This window comes from Eleutherodactylus coqui, chromosome 3, assembly GCF_035609145.1.
Source record: "Eleutherodactylus coqui strain aEleCoq1 chromosome 3, aEleCoq1.hap1, whole genome shotgun sequence".
NCBI classification, from domain to species: Eukaryota; Metazoa; Chordata; class Amphibia; order Anura; family Eleutherodactylidae; genus Eleutherodactylus; species Eleutherodactylus coqui.
Window position 1 is genome coordinate 207415683 of NC_089839.1, and position 7912 is coordinate 207423594.

Here is a 7912-nt window from a genome sequence, read left to right on the forward strand (position 1 = left end):
AATGTGCTAATCATACAGTACACAGACTCCACAATGCACTTATCACACAGTACATGCACCGCACAATGTGCTGATCATACATTACATACACCCCACAATCTACTGTTCATGCAGTACATGCACCCCAAAATCTACTGATCATACAGTACATGCACCCCACAATCTACCAATCACACAGTGCATACACCCCACAATCATACATTGCATGAACCCCACAATCTACTGATCATATTGTGTACACCCAGCAGAAACTATAGAGTACCTAGTACATATACTTCACAATCTGCTGTCCATACACTCCAAAATTTACTGATCATGCAATACATAGATTTCACAATCTACTGATTATACAGTACATACACCCCACAATCTACTGATCATACAGTACATACACTTACACTTCACAATCTACTGATCATACAGTACATACACCCCACAATCTACTGATCATACAGTACATACACTTACACTTCACAATCTACTGATCATACAGTACATATACCCCACATTCTACTGATCACACATTACATACACCCCGCAATCTACTGATCATACAATCCTTACACCCTACAATTTACTGATTATAATGTAAACACACTCCACAATCTACTGATCATACAGTGTCCACCCAGCAGAAGCTACAGGAGTATCTAGTACATACACCCCACAATCTATTGATCACACAGTGCATACACCCCATAAATGACTGATTACAGCATATATATACCCTACAATGCATTAAGCACACAGTGTAGATCCTGCCGGCTGCCATCTGTCTCCCTCATAGAGGAGCATTAGTGTGGGCACAGGACTGCAGCTCTCTGTGGGATACAGCACATCTGGTTGTGTTGCTCTATTTTTCTCTTCATGTAGAAGTTCCTTCTCAGTGTTGCTTCTCTTTTGCTTCCGACAGAGTTTTTGCTTTATAATATATAATGTTTGGAGTTGGGGGTTGAGATGGGGGGGGGGGGGGGGGGGGGTTGCTCCATCTGTTTGTCACTAATTGCAGCCTCCACCTATCAAGAATCACTGAGTCTTGTAGATTCTTCTTAAACTTATGGGAAGAATGTCTCCAGTGTAATGTGAGGGGGAAGACCCCAAAGAATGAATGATCCTGTCCTGTGAATGTCTTACAATGGGCACAATCAGAACAGTACATCATGCACTGCGATGGAGCCACTAGAAGCAGCTCCCATGGTATGCTTGGACTTTTAGTCCCTAAACAGACTGAATATTAGTACAGTACGACACTATGTCAATTTCTCCATTCTCAGTCTCATGGCTGCCCCTGTAGTGTCTGCAGAGTCCTGTGTATTAGTGCACACAGGTGTCATGTTTTATCCGAGATGCACTGGAATCTTTTCCCACCCTAGATTGCAGAAGATCCCCCCTCCTGCATGCTGCTTCCAGGATCTGGTTTCCATGGCTACTCTGCGATTGCAGCCCCCTACCCCAGACACTGATCTGAGCGCTGAGCTGTTGTATCTATGGGAAAAGTCACACAGGATCCACCAGATGAGCACAGGAGTTGACTATCTAATAGTCACATGTCACCTAACACAGTTCATCAGCCCCAGCAGATGATATTTGTCCTCATCCTCTTGATACTTTGTTGCATCAATAACAATGTAACCTTAGCTGCAGTGACACAATTACATACTGCTGTCAGTATATGGGAGGATTTGCCTGTAGTTACATACAATACATGGACAACAGTGTCAGTGTCACCAATGGCAGGAAGCTACAAGTTAGAGGGTCAGGAGAGGAGTCAATCATTTTGCAAGATTCCTCGATCAATAAGATACAGTGTGAGAAATGACTCCTGTTATTATCTTATAGCCAATTTCAAACCTGTTAATCACCGCCATTACAGCCCAAAAACTGCGGAATCACAAACCAAGTGGCGAATTAGCATAACGTACATCAGGCAAAATGATTCATTGTTCTTGGGGTGAGCAGAGGGGGAACATACACTACGTTGACAAAAGTATTGGCTCCCCACAAATCCTGTGCTGTCCGGTGATGTGTGAGCAATAGGTATAAAGGAGAGGATCACACATCATATCCCAGTACACAAACCATCAGATGCCCACAGGTGTAGAGCTGACAACGGGGTCTGGTGGTGGGATGTCACCAACCAATCAGTACGGGACATCACAGCGCTCTGGGACCTTCCAGAGTCCACTGTTAGCCATGTTATTGGGAGATGGAAGCCATCTGGTGTGTGCAGTGCAGCCACGTTCAGGGAGACCTGGTAGACTGACAGAACGTGGACAACGAAGCCTTGTACCAGCTGTGAAGGCATCACGCACATAGTCTGCCCTCGTCAGGAGGTCTCACAGCCCATTGGAACATCCATTAGCACCAGAACCATCTGTAGGGCTGCACACAAGCCTGACATTACAGCAGTGAATGACCAGAGGTGCCTGTGATGGTGCTCGGAGCGTCAGACTGTAAGTGAGTAGAAGCAGGTGTTGTGGACAGATGAATCACAGTACACGATCTTCTGATCGGATGGCGGCACTTGGGTGTTGCGGTTGCCTGGAGAGCGGTTTCTACGTGACTGCATTGTCCCAACAGTGAAGTTTGGAGGAGGTTCTGTTATGGTGTGGGGGTGTTTCAGCTGGGAAGGACTAGGGCATTGGTTATAGTGATATCCACCATTAATGCCAATGGGTACAGAGACATTCCGGACAATGTGGCAACACCTACCCTGTGGCAAAAGTTTGGTACAGCTCCATGTCTCTACCAACATGACCGAGCCACATGTCATAGAGCACGAGGTGTTGAGGCTTAGTTTGAGGAGCAGAAGGTCTGCAGACTTCATTGGCCAGCCCGAAGAAAAGATCTCAATACCATTGAGCATCTTTGGGACAAACACACACCCAACACTCTCATCATCCTACACGTCACTATCTGAAGCTCTCCTCGAGGAATGAAGGCAAATCTCTCCACACATCGATGGGAATTTGGAGGAAAGCAGCCTAGGAGGGTTACTGCAGACTTTGAGGTCAAAGGCGGCCCAACACTGGACTGAAAAATGTGAATTAAATAAAATTTTATTACCTTCCATGAGCGTCCAGTACGTTTGACAACATGGTGTAAGTGTGTGTTTAGGCTGAGGACACCTCCATGCTACCATAATGTGGGATAAGAGGTAGAAGGATTTGGTGGCTGCTTAGGGTGTCAAGCAGCGGAGAACTATACACTTGATGGTGGGGTGGTCAGCAGACTCTACTCTGACGCCTGAACTCCTAAGGAGAGTAACGGGTGTATTAGCAGTGATAACGCCTGAGATTACTGGGGGCTATTAAATGTTTGATTGTCCATCCGACAGCCATCATATTAAACCTTAGAGGCTGAGGGTGACGGATCGGCTTCTGAACCCTGTTCTTGGGCACCAGAAGAGTTTGTTCCAGCTCAGCCATCTTTTCTGCCACTTTTCTTGACATCATAAATTGTTCCTCAGGCCAAAAAGCAAGTGAAATGTGTCACTAATGGGTTAACTGTTCTTTGGTTCGATAATGACTCTCTGGGGGTTACTAACAGACAGAAGACCCCTGACAGGTCATAGTGACCTCAGACTTCATCATATGGCTGCAATATGTCTTGGCTCCATCTTCTAACCCCATATTACTATAGGATCAAACATCATGTACTGAATAATGTCTTCTTGATTTTTTGTCAGGAGCCATAGCATCACCAAATCTCCTGCACAGACAGTTACATAATAACATTCTATCTATCTGCAGCCATCCACTAGAGGGAGCTCACTAAATACAGATATATATAGCCACCATTAAGGAAAAAAACACTGTATACAGACTTATACAACCACCACTAGGCGGAGCTCACTGCATACAGATATATTCAACCTCCCCACTGGGAGGAGCTCTCTATCTGTATATATATGTAGGTAGTGAGCTCCCCCTAATGATGGCTGTATATATCTGTACAGAGTAAGCTCTCCCTAGTGGGGGCTGTATATATCTATATGTAGAGAGCTCCCCTCAAGTGGTGGTTGTATATATCTGTATAAAGTGACCTTCCCTAGTGGTGGCTGTAAAAATCTATATACAGTGAGCTCCCCCTAGTCCTGGCTGTGTGTATATATATATATATATATATATATATATAGAGAGAGAGAGAGAGAGAGAGAGCTCCCTCTAGTGGTGGCTGTGTATATCTGTATACAGTGAGCTCTCCTTAGTGGTGGTTGTATAAGTCTGTATACAGTGTTTTTTCCTTAATGGTGGCTGCATATATCTGTATATAATGAGCTCCCCAAGTCCTGGCTGTATATATCTGTATACAGTGAACTCCCCCTAGTGGTGGCTACAGACAAGGAGAATGTTAGCATGTATCTATGTCTATGCAGGGGATTTGGAGCTTTCATGGGGCAGTTTTGGAGGTTCAGATGTTTATCTAGAGTCGGTCTTAGACATAGATGTCAGTTAGTGTAGATTGATCCCGCCGGTTAGCGTCATTTGGCATTGCTGATCTCTGGGTGATAAATGAGAGAATATCTGAGGAGTCGATTGACGTGCTGGTATATAAAACAGGTGCCACGAAGTGAATATTCTGTTGAGCCATTTAGTGGAAGTAATTGCCCCCATTCACGAGTTCAGTTATTCTATCTCCACAGAAGCTTTGTCTGCTTGCTGACAAGTTCCCTTTAAAATAACTTTGTGGAGCGATGAAGTTAAGAGTCACGGTTGGCAATCCTGTAACATATTACACATTCAGACTTGAGGAAATATACAGAGGGGATAATGATGGAGAGCAAGATGTGCAGTAGGTGGAGAGCAGCGGATTACTGCTCTTTATATAGGGTGGGTGTTGGGTTGCTCCATATTGTACAGGACAAAGACGTCCATGCTGCAGGGGTCCCTGGGTCCAGCCTCAAAGGCATTGCAGGGCATTCTTGGAAATTTGAGTCCAGCTGAACCTGGGGGTGATGTGTGGGAGAAGGAGAAACAGAGGCCTTCTGCAATGTAAGATTCCTGCCAAAAACAGAACAAATGTGGATTTTGTCAGTAAGCTGTTCACAGGGGATGGCCGATGCTGCCCCAGATGTGCCCAGGAGGCGAATTCCAATTCTGTAGAAAGTTCTGTGACACTGATCGGCGGATCTCTGCACTATGTGTGTGTAAGTCACTCTTGGTCATTTGTGATTTCACACAGCTATACGACATTTGTACTCGCATATACAAGTCTGACCCAACTGAGCTTTAACAGGGTTCACAGCAGCAGGGAGCTCCCTATCAGAATGAGAAATGGGCCAAAGGGGAGCCTCAACCTTTGGTGGGTACATGGTTCCCCTTCAGTAGCGTGGCAGTTGGTTGGCTCGATTTTCAGACTACTGGAGCTATAGAGCTACAGGGAGGCGCCCACCCATCTTATTTTGGCCATAGGACCAGTAAAAGACCACTGCGCAAGCCAATGCATAGGGTCTCTCTGAGGCCAAAAAGTTATTAATTCCAAACCACATCCTGTTCTTAAAGGGGTTTTCTACCCTTTTTTCAATTGATGATCTTTCCTCTGGATAGGCCATTAGTACTTGATGGATGGGGATCCTCATTAGCGGACAGGGGAGGAAGTGCGGGCGCCAGCCTTATTCCCATTGAAATCAATGGGAGCGCCACACTGCTCTTCCTCTTCCAGCCCAGGACAGGATGTTAATAACAGGAAGTAGATCAGCAGTGCAGTGCTCCCATAAAATTCAATGAGAGTGCAGCCGGCACCCACACGTATTCCCCTGTCCGCTGATGACAACATTCGGCCCGCTAGATTGGGAGGCCGGATGATCAGCTGATGGATGGGGATCCCGAGCAGCGGACCCCCATCATCAACTACTGATGACCTATTAATGGCAACTCACAGCTGTACTGGTGGTGCAGATGGCTCGATGAAATACCGGACAGTTGGGCGAACAATTTGCTGTCGCTGCCCCACAGACACTCCATTTACGATTTCTGGTCTTTAACTGTAGCCTGCAGTAGCAGAGTTGGATGGCCTTTGTGTCCTTCTACTGATGGGGGTCAGAGCCTAGTGCGAAGCGTCCTCTCCCGCTCTCGCTCACGCGTCATTACAAGATGGCGCTGCCTGTCCTCACTTCCGGTATACAGGCCCTCTACAGATCCATCACTGGTGTAGAGCCCTGCTTAGTGCTACGATTCTCCCGGATAATCCAGTGGCACTGAGTATTTCTGGATAGGTGGGCACTAACTGAATGAGAGGTCATAGACTGAGAGCATATGAAGGATTTTTCCATCCTGTTTCTGGACTGAGAAAATTGGACCGAAATTAGACAGAAATAAAGCATAATATTTTAAATGGTTTAATTCACACCTGAGTTGTTTTAATCAGATGAACAGTCCAAAGAGCAGCACAGAGTGTTTCAGGAGAAGAGAGTGCTGATCTCATGGGAGGTCACAGGCCGAGAGATACATAGTGGAAGAAAAAGGGTCGCAGTATCACAGAGTGTTTCAGGAAAGGAGCGTACTGATAGAATGTTACAGACTGAGAGTTACTGTACAGAGTAGATGGAGCAGGGTCCTCATGAGATGGGTCATAAAAAGAGACTCCCAAATGTTCTTTGCGGCAAAACAGGGAATTGCTGTATGAACCAGCAATAAGTAAAAGATTCAGGAGCAACCTGTATATAACTACATACATTGCTGCCAATCTATTTCTATATCTGACCAAACGCATTCAACTTAGAAAGAGTTATATAGGAACTGATGGTGCTGCTTTCCTGTTTCTCTCTGTAGATGATGTAGGCACAGATAGTAATGCCTCCCTGTCTCTCCTTGTAAATGATATTGGTACAGCTAGTACTGCCTTTCTGTCTCTTTTTGTAAATGATGTAAATACAGATAGTACTGCCTCTCTGTCTCTCCCTGTAGATGTGTAAGTACAGTAAGTACTTCCACCCTGTCTCTACCTGTAAATGCTGTGGGCACAGATAGTACTACCTCATTGTCTCTCCCTGTAAATGATGTAGGTATAGACAGTACTGCCTCCCTGTCTCATTCTGTAAATGATATAGGTACAGATAGTACTGTTTCCCTGTAAACGATGTAGGTACAGACAGTACTGCCTCCCTGTCTCTCCCTGTAAGTGATGTAGGTACAGTTAGTACTGCCTCCCCTTTTCTCCCTGTAAGGCTACATTCATAGGGCATCGACGTGAAAAACGTGCGTTGGCAAGCACAATATCAGGCCGAGTTTTTCAGGCCATTGTGTGTTTTTCACACCGATGTGAGTCGTTTTTAATTCAAAAACACCTTGCATCACTTCTGCATCATGTGCGTCAGAGTGTTTCCCATTGAATTCAATGGAAAACATCGCACCCGCATGCACATTGCATGGCATGCAAATGCCATGCAATGTCTTTTAAGGTCCCATTGAAAGCAATTCGCTAGGCATTACGCAGGAATGCCCAAAGATAGAATATGCTGCGACTTTTATCCTCACAGCATTGCTGCAAGGGACAAAAACCGCCCATGTTAATAACTCCATGCAAAAGAATGAAGTTTATATTCGTACGCGTTTTGTGCATCTTGCAACGCACAAAACTCATGCAAGATTCTCGCCCATGTGAATAAGCACTAAATGATGGAGGCAGAGATAGTACTACCTCCCTGTCTCTTCCTGTAAATGATATAGGTGCAGATAGTACTGCCTTCCTGTCTTTCTCTCTAAATGATGTAGGCACTGACAGCACTGGTTCCCTATTTCTCCCTGTAAATAACATAATTACAAATAGTACTGCCTCCATATTTCTCCTTGTAAATGATGTAGGTACATAAAGTAATGCATCCCCAATTCTCCCTGTAAATGATGTAGGTGCAAATAGCACTGCCTCCCTATCTCTCTTTGTAAGTGATGTATGTACAGATAGTACTGTC